The following is an 8,860-nucleotide window of genomic DNA, read 5'->3' as shown; positions in this document are numbered from 1 at the left end:
ATATAGTCTTAAACATTTAAGACATTTTTGTTACACATCTATTTACACCCCCATCAGGGGTTTAAACTGTGTTTGTCATAACTGACTCATGTAGGCGCCGCGCTGACACTGTCCCTTGGCCCTGCAGACTCACCCTGCCCTTTCCCCACCCTGCCCTGTGACGGAAGGTGCCTTTCGTGAACAGCCTCAAAGCGCTTGGGTTCAGCCCGTGGGAGCATCACTAGATTAGAGGGAGAGAGGAGATGGGGTGGGGCAGTTCTCCCCCTGGCTCCTTACCTGAAGGGTCACGCGGGTTGCTGGCACCCTTGACCAAGGTCCCAACTCCTGTCCAGTAGCCTTTCCACAGGTCAAAGACAAACGCTGTATGTTCTTACTTATATGTGGAATCTTAGAAACACACACACAAACCCCATAGATACACAGAACAAACTGGTGGTTGCCAAAGGCAGGGGGTAGAGGGTCAGTGATTTGGTTGATGACAGTGAAAAGGTAGAAACTTTCAGTTATACTGCTCGGCCGGTGCGGCTCAGTGGTTGAGCATTGGCCCATGCACCAAGAGGTCGCTAGTTCGATTCCTGATCAGGGCACATGCCCAGGTTGTGGGCCAAATCCCTAGTTGGGGGCATGCAGGAGGCGGCCCATCGATGTTCTCAATGTTTTTATCTCTCTCTCTCTTCCTCTAAAATTAATAAAGAAAAAAAAACCCTTTCCGTTATAAGATGAATAAGTCCTGGGAGGTAATGCATGGCACGGTGCCTATAGCTAAGACAATTTTCTGCTCTAGAAGAACAAACACCCACAAAAAGACAGTTCTGTGGCCACACTTGTCCCTGGAGAGAAAAGGTGGCTCTCTCGTCCTCTCTCACACTAATCCCTGAGGCAACAAGCAGTTACTGAGGCCCAGGTACTTGGCGAGGAGCTGGGGTCACAGCAGGGAACAATTCACAAAGAAATCCCTGCCCCAGGAGCCTGCATTCCCGCAGGAGAAAAAGAGACGCAAGCAACAAACATCAGTGCATTACACTGAACATCCGAGGAGAAAGGCCCTGGTAAGAGGCTAGAGCAAAATGAAGAGCCTCGGAACTCTGTGGGGAGGGGTCATTTAAAACAGGCCTCCCCGTGATGAATGGAGACGGAGGGGGTGAGACGTGGATGGATGTGAGCCATGCAGGTTTCTGGAGGAGTCCCAGACACGCCTGTGCAAAGGCCCTGAGATACATGTGTCCTCGGCATGGTTGAGGATGGGCCAGGAGACCAGTGGGGCTGGAGAGGAATGGCAGAGGGCAATGGAGGAGTCAGAGGTGGCCAGATTCTAGATAGGTAGTCAGAAGGCAGAACTAAGGGAATCGCTGAGGGTTTGAGGTGGGATGTGAGAGAGGAGGAGTCAGGGATGACCCCAGGGCTTGGGGGCCAAGTAGCTGGAATAACAAAGAATTTAGAACAATGCTGCAGCATTAAGAAGAGACCAGCTGTTCTCTCTCTTTCCCCGTGACCTCTGTGGACCTTGGCCCAGTAGCCTGGGTGACAGGCCTGTGCCAGACTGGGACAGTGGGAGGGGTAAAGAAATCGGGCAACATGACAAAATTATTTTACAATGTACTGAGAGACGAGAGCCAGTACTTCCTTTTATTTTCATGAAGAAAAATACACATTTTTTTTTTTGAGCCCTCTGAAGGATTTTATTTTTATTTTATCTTTATTGTTGAATGTATTACAGATGTTCCTCATTCTTCCCCCATCAACCCACTCCCTCCTCCCCACTCCTGCCCCCTCCTGCCTTTTCCCACACTGTTGTCTCTGTCCATTGGTTATGCATATAAGTTCTTTGGTTTATTTCTTCCCACCCCCCAACCCCTTTCCCTTTGAGGTTTGTCAGTCTAGCAACCAATTTGTACTTCTTAATCCCTTCACCTTTTTCACCCATTCCCCCAACCCCCCTCCCATCTGGCAACCAACAAAATGTTCTCTTTATCTATGAGAATGTTTCTGTTCTGCCTGTTCATTTTGTTTGTAGATTCAATTGTCGATAGATATGTATTCATTGTCATTTTGTTGTTCATATATTTTATCTTTTTCTTCAAAAAGACCCTTTAACATTTCATATAATAATGGTTTGGTGGTGATGAACTCCTTTAGCTTTTCCTTGTCTGGGAAACTCTGTATATGGCCATCAATTCTAAATGACAGCTTTGCAGGATAGAGTCATCTTGGTTGTAGGTTCTTGCTTTTCATCACTCTGAATATTTCTTGCCACTCCCTTCTGGCCTGCAAAGTTTCTTTTGAGAAATCAGCTGACAGTTTTATGGGAACTCCCTTGTAGGTAACTGCATTTCTCTTGCTGCTTTTAAGATTCTCTCTTTGTCTTGAACCTTTTGCATTTTGATGATGATGTGTCTTGGTGTGGGCCTTTTGGGGTTCATCTTGTTTGGGACTCTCTGTGCTTCCTGGACTTGTATGTCTGTTTCTTTTACCAAGTTAGGGAAGTTTTCTGTCATTATTGTTTCAAACAGGTTTTCAATTTCTTGTTCTCGCTCTTCTCCTTCTGGCACCCCAAGATGCGAATGTTGGCACGCTTGAAGTTGTCCCAGAGGCTCCTTACACTCTCCTCATTTTTTTGGATTCTTTTTTCTTTTTGCTGTTCTGATTGGGTGTTTTTTGCTTCCTTATATTCCAAATCGATGGTTTGCTTCTTGGCTTTACCTACTCTACTATTGAATCTGTGTAAATTATTCTTTATTTCAGTTAGTGCCCCCTTCATTTCTGACTGTGCATCCATCATTTCTGACTGATCCTTTTTTATGCTCTTGAGGCCCTGACTAAGTTCGCTGAGGTTCTCACTGAGTTCATTGAGCATCCTTATAAGCAGTATTTTGAACTCAGCATCTGTTAGGTTGTTTATCTCCATTTCAGTTAGTTCTTTTCCTGGAGTATGGTTCTGTTCTTTCATTTGGGACCTGTTTCTTTGTCTCCTCATTTTGGCTGCCTCCCTGCGTTTGTTTCTGTGTATTACTTAACGAGAGGTATGGGGCTCGCTGAGACCAGATGCTGCTTGTTTGAAAGAATTTAGGAAAACCTGAAGCAGGATCCAAGACAGGCCAATCCTATGGGTAAGCAACTGGCAACAGCTTGGGTGGGCCTGAAAGTTGGGTGGGGCGGGGCCTCAGGGAGTCACCAGGGTGGGGCAACCAGTGTGAGCCAGGTTGCTGGAGTCCCAGATATGGGGGCTGTCTGCCGCCCCAGGGAAGGGCTCACCAAAGGAACAAAGGCCTCTGACAGCACATCTGTCCCAGAGAAAGCCCCCTCTCCAATGCCAAACAGCTCAGTTCTTCCCTGTATGTCTCTGGCGCCCCTCGAGCTGCCTCCCCTCCAAGCTTAGATTGAGAGAGTCCGATAAGTCCGTGCGCGGGCCCTTTAAGGAGCTGCCTGGGGCTCCAGCTGCTTCAGCCTCCCTGAGCCTCAGTTCCCGCTGGTTTTCCAGCCAGAAGTTATGGGGACTCTCTTCCTGGCACTGGAACCCTGAGCGGGGCACCTGGTGTGGGACGGGGACCCAGCTGTCCTCAGGGAGGACCTTCCCAGCCGAGGTGTGCCCTGATTTTTATCTGCCACACGTGGGTGTGGGCCCAGCCCGTCCCCTCCGCCCTCCCACCAGTCTGCAGGCAGCAGCTACTTTAATTCTGCAGTCGTGGGACTTCCGTTCAGCTGGATGTCAGGTGGTTTTGCATGATGGGTGTTCTGTAGTTTAGTTGTAACTTTGATGTGGTTGTGGGAGGACGGATACCGCGGTTATCTACCCGCCATCTGGACTGGAAGTCCCTCTGAAAAATACACGATTTTTAAAACTTTTTATTTTAAAATAATTTGGACTAACAGAAGAGGTGCCAAGCCAGTAGTGTCCACAGTGCAGCTGCTCCCCCTACTGTTAACATGATGTAACCACCGTTCCCGTTCAGAAGTAAGACATTACCGACACTGCAGCCTTTATTTGGATTTCGCGTCTTCCCCACGCTGTCATCTGTGTGATGCTGGGCACCTCCTGTGTTCTGTTGTCATGTCTCCTTGGTCTCCTCTGATCCGAGACAGTTTCTTGTCTCCTTCCTAACTGCTAGGCATCTCTCTTTCCTTGGGCCCAGGTCTGGGCAAAATCCGAGGTAGGGGCTGAGCTCTGGCCACCCACTCAGAAAGCCAGCACCAAGAGAAGAGTGGCCAAAGCTGAGTGCCCCTCCCTGGCCCGGGCCACCACCCTGGTCCCCAGCTCGCCACAGCCCTCAGCCTCGGAGCTGCCTGTGCCTGGACACCACGGCCACTTCTGATGGACAGAGCTGGGTCCGGCAGGCAGTCCGTTTACCCAACAGCACGGACGGCGAAGGGAAGGACTCGGCCCTCCTGAACTCCACCAGGATGGAAGTACTGACCCCCCAGTTTGCTCCTGAGGCCAAAGATGCTGCGGCCAGCAAGGAGAGCCCCCTCTGAACCATTTGGCCCCTGCTTGGCCCCACCCAGGGTTCCTGAGCTAGAGGCACCCGACTGACCAGCTGCATGAGACATTCCGGAGCTAAGACCACAGGGCTGTTGCTGGCACTGCTCAAGTCAGGAATTGCTGATGGCCCAGTTACCGTGGAAACCGAAGTTTCCTTTAGGGCAGCTGGTGTTCAGATCTTATTTGGATGTAGGATGCACTAGAGAGGCTGAGAGATGCGTGGTGTCAGATGCTGAGGCGCCACGCACATTCAAATCAATCTCTCCTACAGAGGCCCCTGGAGGGGCGGGCAGGGGCCAGGTGTGCAAACTGAAAGATGGACTGGGATCTTGTTGGGGGCGTGGAAGACACTGATAAAGCCCTGGTCCGGGAGAGGGCTCCTCAGAGGCAGGGCACACGCTCTCTAAGTGCCACAATGCAGCTGTGCAGCTGTGTGCCCGTCTGCTAGCTGGGGTGGCTCCTTGGTGATGGAGGGCAAGGCCAGGGGCCAGGACACATGGGCTGTGCAGCGAGATCGCCTGGGCTCCAGCACTGATTAGCTGTGTGACTGTGGGCAAGTGTCTTGGGCTCTCTGAGCCTTAGTGCCCTCTCTGTCAAATGTGGGCCCACAGAAACTACCCTGTAAAGCTGCTGAGAGTTGAACCTCAGAACCTCAGAGTGCCCAGGACAGTGTAGCTCTGAAATCCTTGTCCCGGACCTTGGATGCGTCACGTTTCCTTGTCCAGGACGCTGCTGTGAGCAGGCACTTCCCACGGCTTCTTCCAGCACCAGCTCGGGGCCCTGGTGTTTGCTGGGTGCGCACGGTGTGGCTGTCAGCACCCAGGAGGGCAGTGATCCAAGTGACGAGTGACATCACACTGGGAACAGGAGATGGGCTGGGGCCCAGAGAAGCCTTTCTTTAGGAGTTTATTTCATTCCAACTGCGGGTTTCTTTAAAAAAGAAAAAAGAGTGCTGTTTCCGCACTGTAGCAGAAAGCTACATACCTTGCAGGCTTGTTCTGCCCTCGCCCGGGGCATACTGGGCACCGAATGTCCCCTGCCCTCCACACCTCAGCACCTCGACCTCTGCTTCTGAGACTCCTGCTCCTCTTTCAAAACCCAGCTCGGGTGTTCTCTCCATGACCCTTCCCAGAGACTTTAACTCCTGTTAATTGTCCTTCCTCTGCAGTTTGTGCCTGTGACCTCACATTGCTCCTTATTTAACACAGCTGTCTTGTTTGTGGAGCTGAATCGAACAGACTACACGTGGGTTATATACTTGTCCAAACAGACTGAGTTTCTTTTCTGATTATTTCATTTTGGTGAAAGTTTGCTTTTAGTTTAAGTAATCAAAAGACCTCTGAATAAGTATTCTTTTTGTTGTAGTTAATCCTCACCTGCGTACATTTTTCCATTGATTTTTAGATAGTGTGGAAGGAAGGAAGGGAGAAAAAAAACATCGATGTGAGACAGAGACATCGATCTGTTGCCTCTCGCATGACCCTGACCAGGGCCAGGGATTGAACCTGCAACCCAGGTACATGCCCTTGACTGGGAACTGAACCCGCAACCCCGACACTCTGACCGCTGAGCCAAACCAACTGGGGCTGGATAAGTGTCTTGAGTAGATTAAAATAACTTTTAACATATTCCTAGTGATCCTTGTAAAACTAGACATCAAAAAGTTTTCCTTTTTTGTGTGTGTGTCTGAATAAGGGAAAGAACAAGAGAAGGGAAATGCTTTGAACATTTTATCTGTGAGAAAAAAAGAGAAACTGTAGAAGTAGAGAAATAAAGCTGACTTTCCGATCCAGTTTCTGGTTCGTACAAAAGAAGGGGTTTAAAAGTTGGGAAGGCTGATTTGTCTACAAGAACCTTTTCCTTTGGGTTTCGTAACTGCACAAGCTCACCCAGGGCCCCAGATGAGAAGGCCGGGTTAGGTATGAGGGCAGAATAAGTTACTAAAACTCCTAGGCGGTTAATATTAACTTCCTTTCTTTCATGAATAAACCATATCATCCAGGACTAATGGGCGAAACTCAGAGGGCTTTCAATTAAACCAGAGACGGGCACAGTTTCCATGAAGGCCAGATGGTAAATAGTTTGGGCTTTGCAGGACAAACGGTCTCTCAAGCAGCTCCTCAGCCCTCCACAGTTAGGTAAAATTGCTATACAGGCCAGGGTCTCAAAGTCTAGGCAGTCCTTAATGTTATTTCTTGCTAAATGTTAAAATTGAGCATAGTATTTTGTAGATGTAGCTATAAATAGGATGAACTGACAGGAACTCAATGGGATGAAAATAGCCAACTCCAAAGGAGAAATCAGCTTGTAATTGACCCAACAGTATACACATAAGCAATGGCTAAGCCTCCCTTCTGAGAGGCAGAGCTTTGGATGTGAATTCCCTCTCTTAGACTTGCTGCATGTAAATACAGCTACTTTGTAGCAACTACATCTGTTTTGGAACAGAACACCCCAAGTGTGTTCATAACAAAGTCAGCCAGAGACACACAAATAGAGCATGGCTGTGTTCCAATAAAACATCACTTACAGAAACAGGTGGAGCCCAGCCAGTGTGGCTCAGTGGTGGAGTGTCGACCCATGCACCAAGAGGTCACTGGTTCGATTCCTGGTCAGGACACATGCCCAGGTTGTGGGCCAAATCCCCAGTTAGGGGGGCATGCAGGAGGCGTCTAGTCAATGCTCTTTCTCATTGATGTTTTCGCTCTCTCTCTCCCTCTCCCTTCCTCTCTCTTTAAAAATCAATAAAAAACATTTTTTTTAAAAATCCTCACCCAAGGACATTTTTACATTTATCTTCAGACAGAGTGGGGGGGGGGAGGAGAGAGAGAGAGAGAGAGAGAGAGAGAGAGAAAGAGAAACATCAATGTGAGAGAAACACATAGACACATAGACTGGTTGCCATCCACATGACCCCAACTGGGTCCAGGGACGAACCGCAACCGAGATACGTGCCCTTGGCAGAATGGAACCTAGGACGCTCTAACCGCTGAGCCAAACCGGCCAGGGTGAACTCAGCGGTTAGAGCGTCGGCTTGCGGTCCAGAGAGACCCGGGTTCGGTTCCCGCTAAGGGCACGTACCTCGGTTGCAGTTTGTCCCCGGCCCTGGTTGGGTCGTGAGGGTGGCAGCCACTCGATATGTCCCTTTCATGTCGATGTTTGTCTCTCTCTCTCTCTCTCCCCCTCCCACTCTATCTGAACAAAATATGGAAAAATGTCCTCAGGTGAGGATTAAAAAAATAAATAATTTAAAAAATAAAAAAGGGAAACAGGTGGAAGCTGGATTGGGCTTGCTGACTTTACTGTGCGTTGCCAGCCCCAGTACTAACCACCCCATTTTCAGGTCTAAGGGTCCATTCTCTTAAACACGCCAGACGCATAGAAAAGGAAGCCGTGCCAACCAAGTCATAAGGTTACTGTGGAGCTGTGATTACTCGTAATGTTAACACCACTGATGATGGAATCATGAGTGAAAAAAACCACACCTCTTGGGGCTGGGAGGCCCCACTCGCGTGTCTGGTTGGCAGTTTCAGATCCAAAATGATGACTTGCCTCCTGCCTGGGCAGAGCTCACCTCCTGACCTCAGCATCCGCTCCTTACCCCCTTACCCAGTGTCTTCTGGGTCTCTTGTGCCCTGAGGGTGTCTGCTGCCGTGTTGGTTTACTTCAGAGTTGAGAGTGCACAGAACTATCCACAACCTTGGGCAATGTGCCAGAGGAAGCCCAAGACTGTCCCAACTAGAAGTGTCAGCTTTTTTAGGAATATAGGAAAATAAATGTGCTTCTTCTGTTACTCATAGATTTTATGTGATTTACTGTATTAGGCAGAGTTATCCAGAGAAACAGAACCAATAGGATACAATGTTATAGAATGGGCCCAATCATGATGTATACATCTCTGAGGACTTACTCCTATTTGTGAGTAAGTCTGTGGGGTTCTGTAACTCATTAATTATCTTTAATGAATAGTACTCACTCTTGTAAGGAACCATGAAACCAAATGCAAATCTTGGACACTCTGCCCAAAGACAATAGCAGTTATATGAGCTACTGCTGCCCAATCGTATCAGCAACGATCAATAGCACTGTGGCTCTCTCAAGTTACTGACTGAGCATTAAAAATAGAAACAGGACTCGCCTATGTTTCAAATGCTGTCTCCTTTCTCATCGGAATATAAGAATATAAACGGTATCTTTCTGCATATTCATCATAACCAGCATCTCCCCTATGCATGACCAAGTGGTATGTCAGGAATGGTGGAAATTATAGAGGTTCTGAGCAGGGAGAGTAGATCTGGAGGGTCCCTGAAGAAGGGCGCTTGAGTGAGGCTTTGATGCAGGACGGCCTGGGGCCTGCTGTAACGGGGGTGGTCCCGGGGCTGT

Source organism: Molossus molossus, unplaced genomic scaffold, assembly GCF_014108415.1.
Source record: "Molossus molossus isolate mMolMol1 unplaced genomic scaffold, mMolMol1.p scaffold_m16_p_15, whole genome shotgun sequence".
In the NCBI taxonomy this organism is placed as follows: Eukaryota; Metazoa; Chordata; class Mammalia; order Chiroptera; family Molossidae; genus Molossus; species Molossus molossus.
Note: the sequence above shows the minus strand (reverse complement) of the source record.